Raw genomic sequence first — 16553 nt, 5'->3', positions numbered from 1 at the left:
TTGGAATTATGAAAAAGAAATATAGATACACCTCCATTATTTTGTGGTAGTTTTTGACACTGAGGGGTAAATTTACTAAAGTGAGAGTTTTTAGAAGTGAGTTTCAAAAGTGATGTTGCCCATAGCAACCAATCAGATTCTAGCTATTATATTCTAGAAGGTGCTAGTTAAATGTTAAGTAGAATCTGATTAGTTGCTATGGGCAACATCACTTTTGAAACTCACTTCTAAAAACTCTCACTTTAGTAAATTTACTCCTGAGATTGTCCAAAAATAATATAAACAAATGGAACCAGACTCAAACACATTTTGACAATGTTCACTTCCTTTACTTTGCATTGATTTAATCAATTACAATGCTGACTTTAGTATTTAGCAGCATTGACATCCAGTAAAATACAATGGAGTTCTACTAGAGAACATATTTAAGTATATAGTACAGTCAGACATCGCTGTCCAGTCCACAGCAGGGCATTCGACTCGACGCTATAGAGCGGCATCACAGGGAATTTATTCATGTGACCACTCATGTCGGCATTGCTCTGAAATCAATCTGGCCAGTCTATAAAAGCCTCCGTTTTACCCAAGAAAATGCCAGAGTACAAGGTTCACTACTAGAGTTCTCCTGGTCCTACCTTGGCTTTTTACTGTACTTTGAGTTAGGGTTGCTGAGAAAACCGGAGATCCCAAATGATGATGTGAGACCATGGCCACATCCCGCTCTGCTTATTCACCATCGATACTAATGTTCGCTCAACTGTTTTGTGCCATCGACAGAGGCGATGTTCTACTTCACCATGGCTGATACGGGTCTCCTCAGAAAAGCTTGGGCCTGTGTAATCTGAACCAGCCCCACCCCATTCTCAGCGCCTCTGCTTTCTGTTCTCTCCGGATATTCTTTTGGTATCTATGTTTCATCTCCATATAACATACTTTGCCTAGTTTACTAGTATAACTTCCTCGTAATACCATGATCCTACCTCATAGAGGACCCCAGGCAGATGACTAAGACCTGCGCAGTTGAAACAAAGACCAAACTTCCTTGCGGGAGTCCCTGAAGCATTAGACTATGTCTCTCTGATTTAGGTAGCTCTATCCTTGACTGGTAGTTTAGACTCAACTTATTTTATAGTAATTGTGACAAATATATTATGCTACCAGAAGGCTTTGCGACATGTTAATGAACATTCTTAGAACGCTCTGTTAAAGTCAGCAAATGTTTTGTATTTATTCTTTATATTCCAATGTTTTTCAATTCTGTACTTATGAACCCAAAGACAAAGTTATTATATGATTGTAAAGCTGGATACACACTGGAGCTATAGTGGCCCGATATGTCGTTTACGGCCGAATCGGAGCGACACATCGGCCGGATCATTCAGTGTGTATGACTAATCTGCATGCTCCCGCGGTCGTTAGCAATATCTTCCGGTCTGCCATGATGTACGGCCAACCGGATGAAATCACATGTGGCGCCAGGCAAGGTAAAGAAGGATGAAGCGAGGGATCGTACCCTCCTTCATTACTTTGTTGTGATGTGTACCGCAGATATGATATGTCGGCCCGTTTGCAACCATATCGTCCGGGGGCACATCGCTCCAGTGTGTCCCCAGCTTGAGTGGTCATTTATTAAGTTTTCTAGAGTGATGCAAAAATGTGTCAGATACTAAGTTAAATTTGACTAATTGTCCTCAACAGAAATGTGCACATAAAAATTTTGTATCACAAGAAAATTCTAATATTTTGTAATATATTCTTTCTGTCAGTTACAGGATTCCATATGTTTGTGGTAATTAAAAAGAATTGTTCTATTTGACGTTAAATCAGCCTCATAAAGTTTTCTTGAAGTACTTACCTCAGTGACAACTGCTGTATTTTAGCAGTCAATGCTGAGGAATATAATCAATGAGAGAAAAACAATTACAAGAATATGAAAGAATATGTTCTAAAATTTCCAGTATAAAAAAGAAATCTATTATAAAATCTTGCAATATGTGAAGTTAGATACCAGAGCAGAACAGTTACTAACCCTGCCCATCATCTTTGACAGCTTTTTGTGTTTTTCGGTTACATAATCAGAAACAGTAATGTTAATGATTCAGTGTTGATGCTTACCTGAGCAGAAACCAGCATTTATAGCACATTCCCTGTATGAAAACCACAAATCAGAATGAATGCACAAAACATCTCTAAAACAAAAGCATAATTAGAGATTCAAACATCACCAAAGCATCAGTGATTCTGCACAGAAGGAATTGTTAAATGGTACTTGAAAGACCAAGCCACATGCACACATTGGTGTAAACTAATGTAGCATATTCAGACACAGAAAGTGAAATAGGTTTCAATAATACTATCTTAAATTAAAATATTTCAATGTAATTAATTAAAATAAAGTAAACATCTACTTTTCCTATGTGTCCTGTCAATACATTTGCTATGTTTTAATCACAATGATCCATGATGTTACCATATCATGCCCACTGTAGCAGCCAATAGCCTCAGGATTGCATATTTGCAGTGGTGTATCTATAATGGGTGCAGGATGCGCCCACACCACACACCCTGCACCCAATACTTACCTCACCAGAGTTACAAATCATCAGAAAAATGGCACGGCCACCATTCTCCAGGTGATTTGTACATGCACAGTAGATAAATTACTGGGAAAATGGCTGCCGTGCCATTTTCCCGGAGACAAGCACTAGTCTATTCACTTGCACTGTCGGCTAGAGAGGAGGCGGTCCAGATGTGAAAGGCACAAGGGCCTTCTCCTCTCTTAATACATCCTTGCCTAGTCGCCAACATCTTTAACACATCCATACTGTACTAGGCTTACGTCAGCCTATCCTCGGGCTGTGTGAGCCTGTCTCTTCACTCCTTCATTCCCACTCTCTACTGCACATGCACAGTATCATAAAAATGCTTTTTACAGTGAAATAATCCTGAAAAATGCATTTACATCCAACTTTGCATGAGTCCCTAATTGATATGAACAGGTATTGACAAGTATTAAGTTACAGAAAAGCTATTTGAAAAGGAACAGTAATAGATGTCAATGACCACCGCTGCTCTTCCTAACTAAATACCCTTTCATGCTCCAGTTTCCAGAATTTCTCCTGTGCTGCTTTCAAACACCTGATCTCGCTCCCTCTCTTTATATCAGACACTCCTCCCATCTCCAAAGCTTCAGATGGGCTCTCAAAGCCCTTCTGTTTCTTTCATCACAACCTACCAGCTCTCATCTCAACACCACCCTATTTGTCCCTTCATAATGTGTTACCCATGTCTGACTGCTCCTTGCCTATTTACTGTAAACTCTTATGAGCAGGGCCCTTTTTCCTTGTGCACTCTTCCTTTCCCAACCTGCACCATCATTCTCTCACTTAATAATTTTTTGGGCCATTAGTGGCTCTAAACCCGTCTATTGAGCCCATTAACCAGCCAGTTCTGGTTCTCTAGTCATAGTGATTATATTTACTTAGATGTTTAGTTATTGACCTACTACAAGTATATATTGTTTTTGTCCATCGATGTTTGCAGTTTACATGTGTATGCACTTTGTAGAGCACTGAAGGCCCATTGTGCACCCTATAAATAAAAGATAATAAAAATTAATGATTGTTTTCCAGTGAACACTTGGATTAGGTTGCAAATTAGCCAATATAAAACATGTATATAAAGATGTTAAAATGAAATAATATTTGAATACGTTTTATAGGGACAATAGCATAGGATAATAATGCAATAACAATAATCATGCACAAGAAATATTATGCAGTGCTGATGGTAGAATGCAATGCAACAATAGTAGCTCATAATTTGTACTAATAGGCTAAGGCAAACAATGCAGTGCTTGAGAATGCCTCTGCTAGATTAATAATTTAGAAAATGCAGAAAAAAATATGTTTTTCTGATGTAGGAAATGTTCCTGTAATGGCAGACACTATAAAAGTGATGATTAATGGTAGGTTCTGCACACATAAAATACATCATTCCTATACAGAAGAAGTAGATGTAGTGAAAAGGGTAGAGAGCCCCTTAAGTGGTAGTTACTGCTAATGGGCATATTTATCAAAAATATTTTTGGGCTATTCTCCGAAAACAGCTATTTTGGGGGGATACCCGAAAATATTAAGTATACCTGAATTTGCCATGGAGAGACTGCAGCAGTTATCTCCAATATCTGCTGCAGTCACTTTATTTCCGACAGCAAAGTTGCCAGATTTACCAAGCTCAACTGCGATACAATGATGCTATGTTGGGTGGTGTCCCATAATAGCCTATGGTCCAGGGGCATATTAACGCCCGAGGAAAACCATGTGCAGCGGACCCCCTACCCGGGCCCCTGCAATCGAGCAACTTAATTCTTACCTCGCTTCGGCAATTGGGCCCCATCTCCTCCGCAGTGACACCTTCCCAGTGATATTTGGGAAGATGGCGTATATATGAAAGCAAAGGCTCTGGCACAGTGGGAGAATCTTTGCTGTCACTGTGCAGCGTCATCTTCCCAAATATCACTAGAAAGATGGCACCGGGGGGGGGAGGATCCCGATTGCCGAAGCAAGGTAAGCATAGAAACATAGAATTTGAAAGCAGATAAGAATCTAGTCTGCCCCATTTTTAAGCATATTGTTACCTCAACCCTTATTGATCCTTATGTCTAAGTAATTTTTCCTCAAATATCCCCTGAACCTACCACCCACCAGTTTCAGAACATGTCCTCTTATTCTAATACTTCTCTTTCTTTGAAGAATGTCTCCTTCCTTTACCTTGTTAAAACCCTTTATATATTTGAACGTTTCTCTGCTCCAAACTATACATATTAAGATCTTTTAGTCTTTCCTGGCACATTTTGTGGTGTAGACCTTGCACCATTTTAGTTGCACTTCTTTGTACAGTCTCTAATGTATTAATATCCTTCTGGAGATATGTCCTCCAGAACTGAACACAGTATTTGAGATGAGGACGTACCAATGACCTACAGTATACAGTGATATTATCACTTCTATATTTCTGCTACTGATTCCTGTCCCTATGCAACCAAGCATCTGACTTGCCTTCCTCATTGCTTTCCTACATTGTTGCTTGCCTTTAAGTCACCTGAAATAGTGACTCCTAGATCCTTTTCCTCTTCATTAGTTTCCAGTATAGTGCCATTAATACTATATTTAGCCCTTGGATTTTTGAGACCCAAGTGCATGATCTTGCATTTTTTGACATTACACTGTAGTTGCCACGTTCTTGACCATTCCTCTAGTCTACCTAGATCATCAATCATTTGTTTTACCCCTCCTGGTGTGTCTACCCTGTTGCATTCCTTTGTGTCATCTGCAAAAAAGGCATAGTTTCCCTTTAATGCCATTTGCAAGGTCACAAATAAAGATATTAAAAAAACACTGGTCCAAGTACAGATCCCTGAGGTACTCCGCTGGTAACATTTCCCTCTTGAGACTGCACTCAGTTTACTACAACTCTCTGTTTCCTATCAAGCAGCCATGATCTTTGTATCCAATCCCATGCTTTCTAGTTTATTTAACAGTCTGCGATGTGGAACAGTGTCAAAAGCCTTACTAAACTCTAGATTAAGCTATATCTATGGCCCCTCCTTTATCTATTTCCTTAGTCACCCAGTCAAAAAAGTCAATAAGATTTGTTTGACATGATCTCCCCCAGTAAATCGATGCTGTTTGGGGTCCTGCAAATTTCTGGATTTGAGATAATCTACGACTCTTTCTTTTAAGAGTGTTTCCATCAATTTCCCTACTACTGATGTAAGGCTCACTGGTGGGTAGTTGCTGCCTCTTCCTTTCTTCCACTTTTGTGCAGTGGGACAACATTTGCTCTTTTCCAGTCCTCTGGAACCACCCTGCACCTTCTATCAACCCTTTCCCTGCCAAAATACCTGAGTGTGCAGTTAACCCTGTACCTACACTGCCTCTGCTTCCCTAACTCTCTCTTGGCACATATTGCAGCTAATCCATTTTCTACACTAACCCATCTTCTCAGTACAACTCTCCAGCTAACCCAACAGGTACTACTATTCAAATTACTCCATAACCTCTCTGGATTTCATCTCACCTGTATCAATTTGTAACCTGATATCCTGTATGCAGCCTTGCAGTGACCATTTGGATTACAAAGACTTTTTTTATTAGTTCTGTCACTACTTGGACATTGCCCATTCATACTTCACTACAGTTTCTAGTCATCACTTCCCTATCTATATTCTGGACTTTATATTATCTGTGTACATGTCTTCAAGTTCACCCATTAAAAACCCCACTTTTCAGTTGAAATCTGTTCAGGTGTCTGCTCCTGTTACCACTCCAGGTCCCCAACAAACCCAGATTCTAACAAAGAGGAGTTGGCTTATATACAGAACAGGGGCTGGGATGTGGGCTTATGGCCAAGTTTCAGCCTTGAGGGCTGATATGTACTTGGCTGGGATGTGGCCTTATATCCAAGTTGCAGCCTTGAGGGCCAGAATGTACTTGGCTGGGATGTGGCCTTGCATAACGGTGGGTTTCGTTCTGATCGAAATGAAATAGTACCCATGTGACCAATATGAGTGAGTACAAATGAACACACTTTATTTAACAAACAAACAATTAACAGACAACATACAAAGTATATAGTATACTCAACTTTTGTCTATGTATTCCGATGACACCGGTAAATCATCATCTTCAGCATAAGATGTACTTCATCTTATCTTCTCTTCTTCTGGGGAGCCCTCATTTCACACACCCAGATAATCAATTTACATTGCAGGCACCTCTACTGCAGAGTCTTAGGTCCATACATGAGCTAAAGGGTCCTGTGTACCTCTGGTTTATATACCTTAGTATGGGATGTTGGCTTGCCGGATATTAAGCCCATATTAATTACAAACTAGGTACTGTACCAAGCACTGATTGGTCCAGCATAGCATTGAACCATGCTTATCTCTCTTGCACACGCGCCGTAAGCACTAAGATATACTACCAGACAAAGACATACATCAATGACGTATCCTAATGTCTGGAGATTAACTCTTTCAAAGCTCCTTTGTGTAGAGTGTGGACATCACTAATTACCCATAATGCTTAGCATCTCTATACATCTTACAATGGAATGTAGCTGCTGATAAGAACATAGAAGCTATGAATGGCTCATTTTACTTCTAGCTGTAAAAATGACAGGTTGAGTTAGGCTCTATTTGACCCCAAAAGGTCATTTGACCATTCTATGGAAAAGCAGCAACTGTATTTAGACAATCTCATTTCAAACCTCAAAGAGGCCTAGCAAGGGGTATATGTGTTTGTTACTTATATGCCTATGTAGAAATTAACTATTTAATCCACTGATTATAGGCCTTGTGGCCATGTGGCAGCCTTGAGGGCTGTTATGTACTTGGCTGGGATGTGGCCTAGTGGCCAAGTTGCAGCCTAGAGGGCTGATATGTACTTGGCTAGGAATTGGCTGAGACAGCCGTGATGTATAACAAAAGTCCACTCAGACGCAGCAGTGCGATTGAGACAGATAGTGAAGTTGGTAACAAATAGTCCAGTCAGACGCAGCAGTGTGGCTGAGACAACTGTAATCAAATAGATATGAAATCCCCTGAGATGCCACAGTATGGTGGCAACAGGCACGATACACGCTAGGCAGGAGAGATTGGAACACACCACGAGGATGATACCACACACGGAACCGGAAGCCATGTAATGAACGCTATAGCCGGCATCTGAGCAGAGACTCAGCAGGGGCAAAAAAGGAGAGGAATCCAATTAGGTCAGGATGAAGATGATGGAGCAGCCAGGTAGGAGGACCTCATAGAGCGACAGCCTGGCATCCCGGTCTCTTAGCAATGGGCCTGAAAGAACCACCCCGGAGCACTATTGTCAGACAAGATGCAGCGGCGGCTTGTGACAGTCTCTAAGTATCCTCTGGAGAAGTGGAGACTAGAAAACAGAGAGTTTTTGGTGGGAACCGATGATGAAGAACTCTAGGCTGCAAACCTTGGTTTGGTTAATCAGCTGAAACCGATGTGACTGGAATGTCGGCTGGGGCTGATGTAACTGAGGTATCGGCTGGGACCGATGTTGCAGGAATATTAGCTGGGACCAATGCAACTGAGGTATCGGCAGGGACTGATGTTGCAGGAATATCCTCTGGGACCAATGTTGTAGGAGTATCAGCTGGGATCGATGTTGCAGGTATATCGGCTGGGACTGAAGCTGTAAGTAATGCAGGGAAGGCAGCAGAACCGCAGTACCTGGAGCCACTTCACACAGGATGTCCGACATTGTACTGGTGTCTTCCAAAACTTTTGTGTGGTCAGCTGACCAGGAGCAAGATGGCAGCAACCATGAGCAAAGCCACAACAGAGCAGGGTTGTATGGAAGCCTCAGAGACCCGCACGAGCACCTGGAGCTGAATGCCTGCGGAGATAGCCACCGAACAGGTAAGCATGCCGCAGTGCGGCACCGAGTTCTGGCACTCTGCTCCAGACATTCATAATTAACAAAATGCAGCAATACTATTTCCACCACAGTTTCTCCTCTACCTATAGGAACAGTAGATAATAGTAAGGGAGAGTAATTCAGTGATATTTAGCAAGATATTGCAGTCATAAAATCCACCTAGTCACAAAGTTACTTTTAGGACTATTCAAAGCAAATTGTTTTTTCCACCAGAGCATTACACCACCAGTGCCTGTTAAAGTTTAGTTTCCTAGAATATTAAAATTAGCACTTTTATAATGGACATTGATGATAGTGATTCATCTCATTGGTCACAAAAGTTCAGCAGGAGCTTAGAGTAGCGTCCCCAACACCAACAATTTACAACTCCATAATCTCCCACTGCCTCACTGTGGAATGTATTTGATTGATGCAAAGAGCACACTGAGTGTTGTATGGATTCCTGCCTGCCTATACCTGCTAAAATTGTCGCTATATAGCGTTATGAGCGTTACAATAAATAAATGCTTTCAGAATTTGAGTTTGGTTCCAAAGCACAAAAAGTTATTATTCAATATAAAAACCGATGGTTACACACTGTGATCTAAAAACAATTAGTGCAAATAAATCATACAGACCCAAGGTACAGTTGTTACATACGCACGCGCTTCTGGACCCAGATCCTGGCATCAAAATAGAAACCTCTGTCAACAGCAAACAAGCAGACTGGGATCCCATTTCAGAGAGCATACATATATACTCTAGCAGAGATAGGCAATACAATAGAACAGTTTGGCATGATTCTATTGGTTCTTCTTCATGGGTCTTCTGTTACAGGATAGTTCATAGGTCAGTTCGTATGGACAGAAACCAGCCTACAACAGCCCTTTGTGTCATTTTGCATAATAAATTAGACTGACTGCACTACAGGAAACATTTCAATCCCTAACTCTTTAAGTTCCATAACTTGCAGACACATGTTGCGATCTTCTCACCGATGATACCGGAAATCTGTGGAGACACAGTGGATCAGTACAACACCAAACACGGTCTGCTTACCATGTACTAAACCTTATATATCAAATAACCTTTATTTCACAACATTAATATTACTGAAGAAACATTGAATATTACACTTTAATATTAGGGAACCTTTCATGTAAGTGTGCAGTGTGTAAGTATTGGGATATTGAGAAAAGACGCTAGTTAGTGTTGTGCGACTAAGTATTTGTGGAGTACACCATGGTACATGTTTTGCAGGGTTAATCATTTTATATGTTTTAGGGACTATCTGTATTTATATGGTGAGGACTTTTAACTTCTTTCTATTGCGGGGGAATCACTCAATGCTAAATAATAGCATCCCCGTATGTACTTATAATGGGCGAGAGTCACTAAAATGGCGCTGGGCGGTCAGTCACAAAATGGCGTCTCATTGCCATTCGCAAAATGGCGTTGCGCAGATTTAATTTTAAACCGATCCTGTCTCAGCCAATTATCCGGCTTCGACAGTTGTCCTAGAGAGAGCTGCCAATAACTTTGATACCAGAGAGCCCTAGATCTATAAGCATTCACAAAATACAGCCAGGAAAGATGGGACTGAGAGGTCCTAGGAGTCATGGATTTCACAAAGTTCAATTCCCTTCAATGTGCACCAACAATGGCCAGGCCTGTTTAATATGGGACAGAACTGTATTGTGTAAAAACATTATCTAATACAATTGTAAAAATGTGATGTTTGTTTGAATTGTACCTAATTAATGAGCATTACTGCTGGTTTAGGGGTTAAATAGGATTCTGCAGAAAACATATTGAACTACAGATATAACTTCCTATAATTGTTTGAGTTACAGTAACTTAAATTGACGGTGCACCGTCCACTGACTTATTGAACTTATGAAATCAACTTACAGAAGTCTGAGAAGATAACAGTAAGAAATAAAAGCCAGGAAATGTATTAAATAGTAACATAATACTTTAAAACTTGAGTGGGAGAAGAAGAAAATAAAATAATTTTTAGAAAAAAAAAGGGCGGGTGGGAGAATGATGGTGCAGTGAAAACTCACAAAGCAGCTTTCATGCTAATTTCTTCTAAGAAGGTAATGACTTGTTAAAAAAATAAGTGTTAGAGAACAAGTGTGAATTTTTTGTAAAAATTATCGACGACACAACAATCTACCCACGGTACCTGCTGGGGCATTACATACTGTATATGCTACTCATTCTAAGTGATAATACAGCTGTGTCTGCCCCCATATGCAGCTGGCACTTTCTACTCTACACACAAGCTGCATGTCCCTTTTAATGTTACACAAATTATACACCTGGAAACACACTTAAAGTGCACAACTAATTCAGACATTTCCATACACAATGCGCTACCTGTGGATGTTTTTCCAGCAATTCTAGAAGCAACACTAACCATGATGATGTCATAAGCATTGTAGAAAACAGCTGGAGTCTTATAAAATTGTAATTTTCCTTCAGACTCCCCTATGGTAAAATGTGTAACCTCAGCACTCTCTTCTCAGATTAAAGGGCAATGCATTATATTTCACAGTACACAAGCAGGACAGTTACATTATAATTGAGACATTTTCAATGTTAAATACACAAAGAAAAACTCCATAAACATTTCAGTTATGTGCTGGAAATATAGTCAACAGGGGTGCCCATTTCTTAAATGTCTATCTGCAAAAGCTGCTAAATCATTAAAATACTATTAACTCCATGGAATAAGGGTAATGAGTGTTAAGAATGTTAATCATTTTGCATCACAGTGCTTACGCTATGGTAACAGTCATATTACAACTGTTTTGACATGGATGTAATATGATTACACTATCCAACAATAAATTGAATTTCCATTGACATCATAGACATCACCCATCTTCAGCCAAATACTTATAATAAAGGTTTTCACATATGTATAAAATACTATATTGTGGAATTTGTGGAACTACATCTGCCTTGAGTATACGTACAGTATTCACACCCTGTTTAGTGTTTTTTATGTAATCTTGAAAGTGACAGTGATGTTGGACTTATTATAAATTGGTAATGTTATAATTTAGTTATAACAACAGGGGACATAGTTGCACAAATGTTAGTAGAAAAACAAAATGACTACACTATTACATACACTAATACAGATTTTGTTTTAATAAACTATTGCACTACTAATCCCAAAAAATCAAAATGCCAGTTTTGGGTGTGTGGTTTAGACACCATCTCGGGAGGACGTAGGTGCCTGTAGCTCTGATATTAAACTGGGTTCTGTTGCTGACACACTTGGGGTCCTTTTGCCAGTCCCATCTGCCATGGCAGCTACAACACTTCTGCAGGTCCGGAGCCAGAGCCTACCATAGCAGGTATCTACCCCTGGCCAGCAGGTACATCAAACTGTGAGCTTTCCGAGGTCATTTCAGGCCCTGCACAGCCCACAGAGTCTTCAGGCTCACCTCCTTGATTTAATCCACCACATCGACCATACTAAGTTATCCTAGCCTTGGGGGGTGAAAAAGTGGTTGATCGCATATCTTGGCCTTTCATGTTCCCTACTTTGTCATCATTGGTTTTTGGGATAACTTTCTACGAGCAATTCGGCCATTTACTCTCACCCTTCCTCTCGGTCATGACAAATGGTCTGCACTCCCCACGATTCAGCCTAGGAAATGACACAAGGCAAGGATGCCCAATGTCACCATTGATCTTTGCCCTATGTATTCAACCAGTATTAGAGCCAATCCAGATATTGGTGGCATCTCCATGGTTCATAGACAATACAAACTCTCTATTTGCTAATGATATTCTCCTTACACTCTCTATTCCCTTGGTGTAGCTCTCCAATCTCCAAAAAATAAAAACAAATTTCTTACAGGTGTGGGATACACTTCTAACAAACTTAAGGAGTACCTACTAACCAGATCCACCATCTGGCAAATATTATTATTATACTAGTGTTACAAGGTACCTTTGAGAACTGTACACATTCTATTTCTTATAATGTCAGAGGGTATACACCTTCATAGAAATAAGTGATTTAATGTGATTAATGTGATTAATAAGCTTGATTAGAATTGTGACTGCATAATATTGTTGTGTATCACTATGTCTCTATTTTGATGGTAACCGTAGAAATGTTATATTGTTAGGTTGTCTTATGTACTAAGAGTGCTCAGTACTACAAAGTGATCAGACATAGGGGTCAATTAAATTAGGAGCAAATTGCAAAACCGGTGAGGTAAATTCACATTCATCGTACCAGAATTCGCTACATTCGCAGTGAATTCTAACAGCAAAACTCGACCAATCCAATTCCAGGAGAAATTCTACCTTACTCAATGTAATTTGCATAGGTAATTGCAAGCATCGGGAAATTTTTTCGCTGCCAGGGAAAAATTTGCACCACTCTTCGCATATAAAAGCCTTCTGTGATAAACAAGTGCAGCCATTTTCAACCATTCGGCTCTTAGGGACCTGGCTAGTCCTGGCTAGTCATCCTTTAGTGATGATGGTGACAACAACGAATATCTTCCTCCTCCTCCTGACCCAAAACAGAGAAATAAAAAAAGATTTCTGGCACATGTTGTGTATCTAATTTGTCTGGTCTCATGCTCTAGTGTTTTTGTACATTTTTGTCATTTTAATATTTTCATGTCCATGTAGGTTAAAAATTTCGGTTTAGGGGTGTGTGAAGCAGGAAAAGATAGGAGAGTGTTTTGTTAAAGTAGTAATGTATTACATATCTGGATTTGTGACCTTTTTTCCTATTTAAGCAGTGTTTTTAAGTATCACAGAGGTAGGCAATATTTAACCTTCGAGGTATTCTAATGTCACTGTGTCACAAAGTGGACGCAGCATTAAACATTCTCTCCCCACCAGGCTCTTCTGGCAGGCCTCTCCTCTCTCCATGTGGACTGGTTCCCATTCTGTGTTTGGGTCCTCCCTGCATGCTGTCTACACTGCTCATAGAGGCTGGCGTGCGGCTCTCACTTACATTTAAAGGGACAGTTGCATAATTACTGATGTCACTCTGGTGCCAGTTTTGAATCAGGAACTGTATTTACACCCCACTCTGAGCACCATCATCTCAATAGTTCTTAATGTACTTCTGACTCTCTTTGGAAGGTCCACTTCAGCTTGTTTGATTATATTGTTTATACCAGTTAGATAACACTTAACAAGAGCCTTTTAACAGCAACCTGTCCTTCTAGTGTTTACAAGCTCTTTTTTTGGTTGAGCACACAAACGAAAGGAAACAGCATTATTATCCCTTAGGCAATCATCACAGTCTGCAGGGAAAAATACATATTAGCATTATATTACAGACTATAATGCAATAATATCAATATAATCAATCTCAGCCAGGCGCGTCAAGTGCCACGCGGGGCTTGGGCAAAAGGGGGCGTAGCCTAATTGAGGGAGGAATGCCCATGCCCCCTTATAAAAAAAAATATAATTGCTTTACAGGGCTACATAGCGCCACTGCACGCTGGGGAGGCAGGCGCTGCGAGCCCCTTCTGTCGCATAGCCAGTGGGGGGCGCAATCAGTGTGATCGCTCTCCCCACAGGCATAGGGACTGCTGCAGCTGCTGGTTAGAAGCGCGAGCAGTCTCCCAGTGCAGCCCAGCACACAGCAGCATGTACTGGGCTGCTGTGACTGTGATGTAAGAGAGGGGGGGGGGCTGCGCCAGACCCGGGCCCCTCCAGCAAGCCCGGGCTGGGGTAATTAGTACCCGCTCCCCCCTCTCTGCTCCCCTGAGCTCAGTTAAGATTTCCCTGTTACTCCCTTGCCCCTTGTGTGGGAATCAGTTAAACTCAGAGTGTGTTTTTGCTTTCCAAAGTAACTGTTGTTTTCAGCAACTGTATCTGAGTTTAACTATATACAAAATAATTTGTCTGCATTACCACTAGATAATATACCACACGTAGGAATAATGAATGCAATAATAGCTAGAAAAATAAATCCAACAGTAAAGGCAGATGGCGCTGTCCTAATTAAAATACCAACTTATGGAGAAATGTTTCTGAGTTTAATGTCTTCCTCACTAGGTGTTGCTGGCTAAAAGAGAGATTATGAACAGGTCATTGCTAAACTTTCAAGGGCTCATGTAGAGTTGGACGCTACCATTATTTGTGCTTTGTTTTCTCTGCAAATTGTGTCTTCATTCCACCGTGCATCTCAAATTCTTATACATCCGTCTCTATGGCAGCTGGGACGTGTGCTCATGACTTAGAGAGGGGGAATGGGGGTTGGAGGGGTCATGTCAGCATGGATAAAATTAATACAGTAAGGAATGGATGTGTGTGCACAAAATACGCCCCATGCTGACAACAAAGATGCATATGTGCCTTTCAGGAAGCCAATCATTTGTGTGAGAATGACAATGATGAACGATGGCCGCTTTCTGATAGGCTGAGTGCATCTAAATCCCTCCCACTGATATTATTATTGTCATTTGTATTTTTAATTTGTGCTGCGTTCTATTAACATTGGGCCTGATTCAGAGTTGCACGCTATTTCACAGTCGCTGAGACTTTGGAGTTATTCCCAAAACCATTGGGTTGAGTTAGGCCCATTATTACACTAATCTTCACAATCAGACTGCAGCAAGAAAACAGATTCACATTTGATCTTTTAATAGGCAACGGATATTTGTATTGTTTTTAACTTAATTAGTACTTTCATTTGTACTTGCATGTGATCTTAATGTCTTTATATGGTAAATGTGACTTTATTATATCTAAATAACACTGCCTGGTTATGGACTATGGGCCCCATTTATTAATGAAACTTAATACCAGCAGCATATCTTGTTTAGTATTGCAGTGACACAAATGAATATGCCACTGGTATTCATTAGAGATGTGCGCCGACCCCCGTGTTTTGGTTTTGGATCTAGATCACCCCTGGTTTTGGATCTGGATTGGTTTTGCCAAAACCTCACCTGTTTTGTTTTCGTGTTTTGGTTTTGGATCTGGATTTTTTCTTAAAAAATTAAAAAAACAGCTAAAATCACATAAAATGGGCCTTTTTTTGTTCCTACAGTATTAATAACCTCAATAACATTTATTTCCACTTGTTTCCAGTCAATTTTGACCATCTCACAGCTAAAAAGGGGATTAGGAAGTATGCTTTCCAAAAATAAATAAACAAATGACTTAAATAATGCTTTGCAAATCTTCTATAAACTGACATTTCCCAACCTGTAGAGGGACATAAAAAAAAACATAGTTCAAACTGCCGTTGTTCTCACTGTCCACTTAACCATATGAGATATATTGTGAACAAGCGGAACTGAGCAGCAAATGCAACATTTCTGTCCTAAGGTTTAAGCATTACGTTGTGCGGCTGCGCCATGCCTGCTTGCTGGCATTTTTTTTTTCATCCCAGAAGGGGACCAGGAAGCGTGCATTCCAAAAATAAATCTTCAGTTCTGTAACGGAATTTTTCCAACCTGTAAAGGGACATTAAAAAAACAGAGTTAGTTAGTGGCCTTCAAATTGCCATTGTTTCCACTGTCCACTTATTCTTGGACTGGAGCAACCATGGCGACTGAATTAGTGTCATAACTTGAGGAGGCTGCAAACTGGGTGTCATGTTATGAGTTGGCCATATGGGGTATGTTGCTGTTAAGGGATCAGGCTGGTTATATCAGTGGACACATTAATTAGAGTTTTTGTTATTCTGGGTTTCCATCTCCTGAAGGGTGTTTACCAACAGACAGAGACTACCTACCTATCAGCTCAGGCATAGACAGTTCCTGAGGAACAGAGCTCTGTTCTCTGGACAGAAGCCAAATAGGTGGGAGCCCCTGTTCCAAGTCCAACATTTGAAGCTCTTATTCTCTCCACATCATCTATGATAGAAGAAAAAAAAATGGCATTGGGGACATCTAGCTCCTCTTTCTGTACCCTGCTTACCCTTTTTGGACAGTAAGTCCAGCATGGATGGTTTGGAAGAAGAAGGCTTAGCAACAGATGGGGATGGTCATTATCAAGACCTGGTCCCCCAAGTGGGTGTAGTCTGGGAGGTATTGGTTGGCATGCAGGCAGCGGAATAACAAAGGCCTCCATGTTGTCTGTGCTTACTATTCCATATTT

The sequence above is a fragment of the Taudactylus pleione genome, unplaced genomic scaffold (assembly GCF_031769625.1).
Source record: "Taudactylus pleione unplaced genomic scaffold, aTauple2 ptg000296l, whole genome shotgun sequence".
Taxonomy (NCBI): Eukaryota; Metazoa; Chordata; class Amphibia; order Anura; family Myobatrachidae; genus Taudactylus; species Taudactylus pleione.
Note: the sequence above shows the minus strand (reverse complement) of the source record.